The 6741-nt window shown below is 43.5% G+C and overlaps 1 protein-coding gene across 1 annotated transcript in view; it reads left to right on the top strand.

Moving 5' to 3' along the window:
• Positions 1-3849: 3849 nt before the first annotated feature.
• Positions 3850-6741, top strand: part of FGGY (FGGY carbohydrate kinase domain containing) — a 572506-nt gene continuing 569614 nt past the window's right edge. The window contains exon 1 of the mRNA XM_044673617.1: positions 3850-3914. The gene's annotated coding sequence lies outside the window, so the exon portion shown is untranslated. The remainder of the gene's footprint in view (positions 3915-6741) is intronic.

Here is a 6741-nt window from a genome sequence, read left to right as displayed (position 1 = left end):
CATCTATTTGTGTGACCTTTGATAGGTCATTTCAACTCTTCCATCTCAGGACTTTTATGTTAACTGAGTCAGATGGACTAGGTTGCCTTTGGGGTCCTTTATGGACCTGGATCTATTCCTGAAATCCCTATTTTTTCTTGACATAGTTCATTCAGTGCAGCAAGATGGCACAACAGATAAATGCTACAGGTCAGAAATCAGGAAGATATGAATTCAAATCGAATAAGAAACTAGATAATAATTGTTATGCCCTTAGCACAGTGCCTGGCACATAGTAGGTACTCAATAAATGTTTACTACTACTACTACTACTACTACTACTACTACTACTACTACTACTACTACTACTACTACTACTACTACTGTTACTACTACTAAATGCCAGAAAATTTAGGAGCAATAGGAAATATTGCTATAGTGAAAAATAAGTTAAACAAAGACAAAGTTTGAATTTCAAGCTTCATTTCTATTGCTCTGAGTCCCCAGGCTTCCTAGAGAAGCTTCCCATCTTTTAAGACATTTTCTGTTGTTGTACAAGCTTTGATGGACATTTTTTTCAGTGTCTGTGTGGGCAGGTAGAAGGTGGTAATGAGGAGGAATCTTTTAATATAGCTTGTCAGATATATTTGTTCATTTGTCCCTCTTCTTTAGAATTAAAATGATTCAATAATATCTTTATTTTTTACAACATCTAAATTCCCTTCAATATTCTTCCCTCTTCCCTTTGCAGAGCCATCCTTTGTAACAAAATATTTTCAAGGAAAAAAGGAGAAAAGAAATAAATCGGAAAAATTGATATTTTAAAAAAATGGACAATATATGTCATGTTCCAAAACATGGATAGTTCTACCCCTTCCCCATACCTCTGCAAAGGAGATGAATGTACCTTCTCTCATCACTTTATTAATTTTGTAATAGTCACTTTCTTTTTTAAAATCAATTTTATTTTATTTTCAGGTCAAAATTCTTTTCTTTTCATCCTTCACCCCCCCCCCCTTAAGAAAGCAAGAAAACCAAAAACTGGTTACAGACATGTATAGTCAAGCAATGCAGATTCCTACCTTGATCAGGTCCAAAAACAAAAACATAAGAGCTAATCTGTCTTCTGGTCCCTCAGCTTTCTGTCTCTTTAGAGAGGGATAGCATGTTTCATCGTGGCTCTTCTAGAATTATAGATTGTCTTTGTGTTGGGCACTTTCTAAGTTTTTCTGAATCACTTATTTTTACAAAATTGTCATTGTATAAATTGTTCTCTTGGTTCTATTCACTTTACTCTGCATCAGTTTATATGTCTTTCCAGGTTTCTCTGAAACCATTCCCTTCATTATTTCTTATAGCACAATAGCATCCCATCACAGTCATATACTCTAACTTGTTCAGCCATTCTCCAAAGGATGGGCACTCCCTTGGTTTCTAATTCTTTCCTGCCACACACACAAAAGAGCTTCTATAAGTATTTTTGTACACCCGGGATTGGTCCTCTTCCTGTGATCTCCTTGGGGCATGACCTAGCAGTGATATGGGTGAGTTACAAAGCACAACATTCCCTCTCATTTGTATTGTGATCATTTTTCTTTTCACATGTAGAGTTCTGGTCACTATGCATATTGTTTTTTGGCTCTGCTTGCTACATAGAGTTTTCCTTTTTTCTTAGGTGTCAGTGCTTCTCTGTATTCATCATATTTGTCATTTCTAACAGAATCATTAGATTCATACATCAAAACTTTATTTAGCAAATCCGGCCTCAGACACTTCCCAGCTGTGTGACCCTGGGCAAGTCACTTGACCCCCATTGCCTACCCTTACCACTCTTCCACCTATAAGTCAATACACAGAAGTTAAGGGTTTAAAAAAATAAAAAAAAATTAAATTAAAAAAATTAAAAAAAAACTTTATTTAGCCATTCCCTCAATCAATAAGCATCTAGTTCCTTTACACTTTTTATTTCCACACAAAGTGTTGCTATAAATTTTGTGTGTGTGTTTATGAGAACTTTAGTTTTTGACTAATGACCTCCTTGGGGTATATGCCAAACGACAGAATCGAATTCAAAAGCCTTAGGGTCCCCCCTTTTTAAAAATAATTCCAAATTGCTTTCCAGAACAGCTGGACCAGTTCATTCAACCACCCAAAACACAGACCCTCTACCAATTTGCTAGACATGAAATAGAACATCAGGGCTGTGATTATTTGCAAATCTCCTCTTATTGGTCATTTGGAACAGAGGTGTCAAAGAAGCTTCTTCTGGGATGTGGGCCTTTAACACTCCTGTATAAAGTCTGAGCAAGATTAAAATAAAATGGGCAAGGTATAATTGGGATGGGGGTATGGGTGGGCAGCTGGGTGGCTCAGTGGATAGAAAGCTAGGTCTGGAGATATGGGGTCTCTTGTTCAAATTTGGCCTCAGATACTTCCTGAAGCTATGTGACCCTGGGAAAGTCATTTAATTGCCACTGCCTAGCCCTTTTTCTACCTTGGAACTAACACGCAGTATTGATTCTAAGATGGAAGCTGAGGGTTTAAAAAAAGGAATTGGGAAATATTTAACAAAATAATTTAAATAAGATAGAACCTAGATTATGTTCACATGTAGTTTTCTAAGTCAAACTGCAGTTTCAGAGATCATCCATTTCTATTTGAGTTTGACAACACTGATTTGGAGCATTCTGTTATATGGTTGTTAATTGTTTGCAGTTCTTTGGAGAATTGCTTCTTCATTTTTAGTGGCCACATCTCTCTCTCTCTTGCTCTCTGTCTCTGTCTCTGTGTCTTTCTATGTTTCTGTCTCTGTCTCTGTGTCTCTCTCCTTCCTTCCCTCTCTCTGTCTGTCTCTGTCTCTTTGCTAATCTCTCTGTCTGTCTCTCTATCTCTGACTATCTTTCTGTCTTTCTCTCTCAAATAAAGCTCTTACCTTCTGTTTTAGAATCAGTGCTGTGCATTGTTTTAAGGTAGGCTAGGCAATGGGGATTAGGTGACTTGCCCAGGGTCACACAGCTAGGAAGTATCTGAGGCTACATTTAAAGCCAGCACCTCTTCTCATTTAAGTCAGTGTTTTAGAACTGCTTTAATACTGCTTTCCAAGGTGGAAGAGTGGTAAAGGCTAGGCAATGGAGGTTCAGTGACTTAGCCAGGGCCACACAGCCAGGAAATGTCTGAGGCCAGATTTGAACCTGTGCTTTGTTTCTCTCTCTCTCTCTCTCTCTCTCTCTCTCTCTCTCTCTCTCTCTCTCTCTCTCTCTCTCTCTGCAGAATGACTTTTTGCCTGTTTTATTTGTGACTTGTCTGTACGTTGGTCCTCCATAGCAAGCGCATCTGAACGGTCTGATGTAGGTGACTCCCAGCCTGGTCCTTCCCTTCTTCTAGGCTTCACTGCCTTTTACATACACGTTATTCATACTTGATAACGTAAATCCAGACCATACTGGTCACTAATAATGCCGCATTGGCTTTCCTAGTGTTTGATTCCGTTTGATTCTGCCTAGATTTTAGCGGCGATGTCCGACTCCGGGAGATCCCGGCGGGCCAGGCCGCGGAAGAGTCGGGTCTGGCTCCAGGTGAGCCCGGAGCAGGCAGGCAAGGACGCAGGACAGCTCCGCAGAGCTCGGCCTAAAGAACTGTTTCCTTAAGAAAAAGATACAGAGTAGCCCCGGGCAGGGCGGCGGTCTCAGCAGGCCAGAAAGAATTAACCGCCAAGAGAGGGAAGGAGCAGGGGGAGGGGGGGGGCGGGGGAGGAAGAGGAGGGGAGAAAGGAGGAGGGAGCCGGCTGGCCAATCCCGCGGCAGGCCGAGCCGGCCAATCTGGAAGCGCTGGGCCGGGGCCTGCGGAGGGGGCTGGGCAGCTGCTGCGGCTCCAGCTGAGCGGAAAGCTCCCAGTCAGGCAAACTTGGTGGGGCGCTGCCATTGTGGGCCGTGCAAGTAAGTGAGTCACACTGAGCGGGTGGGCGCGATCGGCCGGGGGAGAGGATCGGGCCCTTTTCGGGGCCTCCCACAGCCCGTGGCCACCCTCCTGTAGGTGTGCGGGGGGCCCCCTCGGAGCGCACATACACACACACATGCCCTCAAAGCGCTCCCCCACAAACACGTGCACCCCCACGCTCACGCCGGCCCCAAGGCCCGGGCTGCAGGCCTCTGCCGAGGCTGGAGAGTCCTGAATCCAGGAAGGCCACTGGCCGCCCTCCGCCCGGCTTTTTGCTAGGTCACTCCTCCTTTCCTTCTCTCTTCCGCCCCTCCTGAGCCGTGCGCAGCCCCCTCCCCGGGGTGCGTTATCTTCCGCGCTCCATTCTTTCCATCCTCCTCCTCTGGGCCCAGCTTCTCCTCTCTTTCTCCTCCATCTACCTTCTTTCCCCAGTTCCCTGATGAAGTGGCCTTTAGCCTTCCGGCCCGGAGAGCTAGGTTCAGATCCTGCTTCAGACGCTCAATGACAACCAGCCTCGGGGCTTCCCCGTGCCTTAGTTTCCTGATCTATAAAATAAGGACGCAGCCCTCAGTGGCCTTTGCAATTCCTTCCAGTTCCACATCAGAGCTCTTGGAATCCTTGTCCCTCCTCCCCAGGGCTCGGACCCCTCCTTTCCTTCCCCTTTCTTAAGGCAGAAAGAGCTAGATGGGGAATGAGGAGGAGGAGGAGGAAGAAGAGGAGGAAGAGGAGAAAGTGGCTTCAGATCCCATCCCCTCTACCTACTGCCTGTTTGACCTTGGGCAAGTCATAGATTGAGATCTTGAAGGCCAAGGAGGTCATCTGGTCCAACATCTCCCAGTTTACAGATGAGACAACTAAAGTCCAATGGGCTAGTGACTTGTTCAAGGTCTCACACACATATGAAATGGCAGAGCCAGCCAGGACTTCAGTCCATGTCCTCTGACCCCAAATCTATTGTTTTCTCCATTTCACTCTTCCTGCTTTGCTAGAGTCAGATAAGCTCTAAGGCTTTTCTGGCTCAAGTGTATAATCCTGATTCCTTTTCACCAGACTCCTACGTGTTTCCTCCTCTCTCTCTGTCTCTCTGTCTCTGCCTCTGTCTCTATCTCTGTCTCCCTCTGTCTCTTTCTGCCTCTTTGTCTCTGTCTCTTACCTTTACCTTCTGTCTTAGAATCTATACTGTGTACTGATTCCAAGGCACAAGAGCAGGAAGAGCTAGGTAATGGAAGTTAAGTGACTTGCCCAAGGTCAAAAATCTAGGAAGCATCTGAGATCACATTTGAACCCAGGACCTTCTGGTCTCCAGGCCAGGCTCTCTATCCACTGAGCCACCTTGCTACCCCTATATTCTCTCCTTTCTCAATGATTCCTAGATTACTTTTTTGAACTGCTCATTGCTCCTCACCCTCTTTATTCCCATCTTCTATTTACCCCAATATAGGCACCATTCCCTTCCCTTGTTTCCATAGTTAGGACATTAGGGAAGTTGCTGGCAGACTGACTGAGAGCCATTTCTCACTGCTTCATCCTAAGCACAGTCCTTTGTACACAGTAAGTGCTTAGTAAATGCTCACTGAATCAGATTGAAAGTTTGTGACTATCCAATATGTTTCCACACAGCCTGGGGTTTGTAGAATGAAACCATGCAAGGGAATAATCAGCCCTGGGCTCTATTTCTACTTCTGCCACAGTAGCTGTGAGCCCCTAGGCAAGTCATTTCCCTTCTCTGGAGGTCACAGTCTTCTACAAAATGAAGAGGTTGGGTTCTAGATAGCCTCTAAAGTCCTCATCAGCTCTGAATCTAGAACCCCATGATCCTAAATTACCACATTTTAGGGTTTCTAGTCCCAATCAAGTCTCCACTTAAATGTCACTTCATTCATGAAGCCTTTCTTCATCCCTCCAATTGTTAGGGCTCTCTTCTTCCATTTGAAACCTTATTTTTTATTTGTTACATAATCCGTATTTTTTTTAAACACATAAGGCCAGAGATGATGAGCTGGAAGAGAACTTGGAGGTCATCTAGTCCAACTCCCTCAGTTTTCAGAGGGGGAAACTGAGGCTGAGAGAGATGAAGAAATGTGGCCAGTGTCCCCCGAGACTGTCAGGCAGTCAAGTCAACAGGCACAGAGAGAAGTTAAAACTCTGTCTTCCTCTCTGCAACAGGGTCCTTTTTTATTGTATGATTTCACTTCCTTCCTCATCTGTAGATTCAACAGAATGGAAGATTCTTGTGGGCAGGAATTGTTTGGCTTTTCTTTTTGTCTTCTACCACCAAAGCCCAGTGACCTGCCCATAGCAGCTCCTTTAACAAGTCCTATTTGAATGAATGCAGGGATTTGGGAGACACCCAGGACACTGATAATAACTCACCTTTCTTTTGCAAAATTTGTTTCTTTACATAAATCCTGTCTGGTAGTATGAGTATTCATATTTTTATTTTATCATATATTTATATCATTTATTATATCATTATTATTATAATTTATTATATTATCATATATTTATTTTTCTAGATGAGGGCATTAAAGGTTTAAGAAGTTAAATGACTTGCCCCCTGGATAGAGAGCTGGGCCTGGAATCGGTTCAAATTTGACTTCAGATAGTTCCTAACTGTGTGATCCAGAGCAAGTCAATTAGCTTCTGTTTACCTCCATTTCCTCACTTGTAAAATGGGTAAAATAATAGCACGTTCCTTCCATTGTTGTCGTGAGGATCAAATGAGATGACAGTTGTATAGCATTTAGCAGTGCCTTGCACAGAGTAAACACTATATATAACTGTTGGTTATTTAATATTTTTATAATTATTAACATACCTTGTAAG

The sequence above is a fragment of the Gracilinanus agilis genome, chromosome 4, assembly GCF_016433145.1.
Source record: "Gracilinanus agilis isolate LMUSP501 chromosome 4, AgileGrace, whole genome shotgun sequence".
NCBI lineage: Eukaryota > Metazoa > Chordata > Mammalia > Didelphimorphia > Didelphidae > Gracilinanus > Gracilinanus agilis.
Note: the sequence above shows the minus strand (reverse complement) of the source record. Positions and strands in the feature narration are given on the sequence as shown.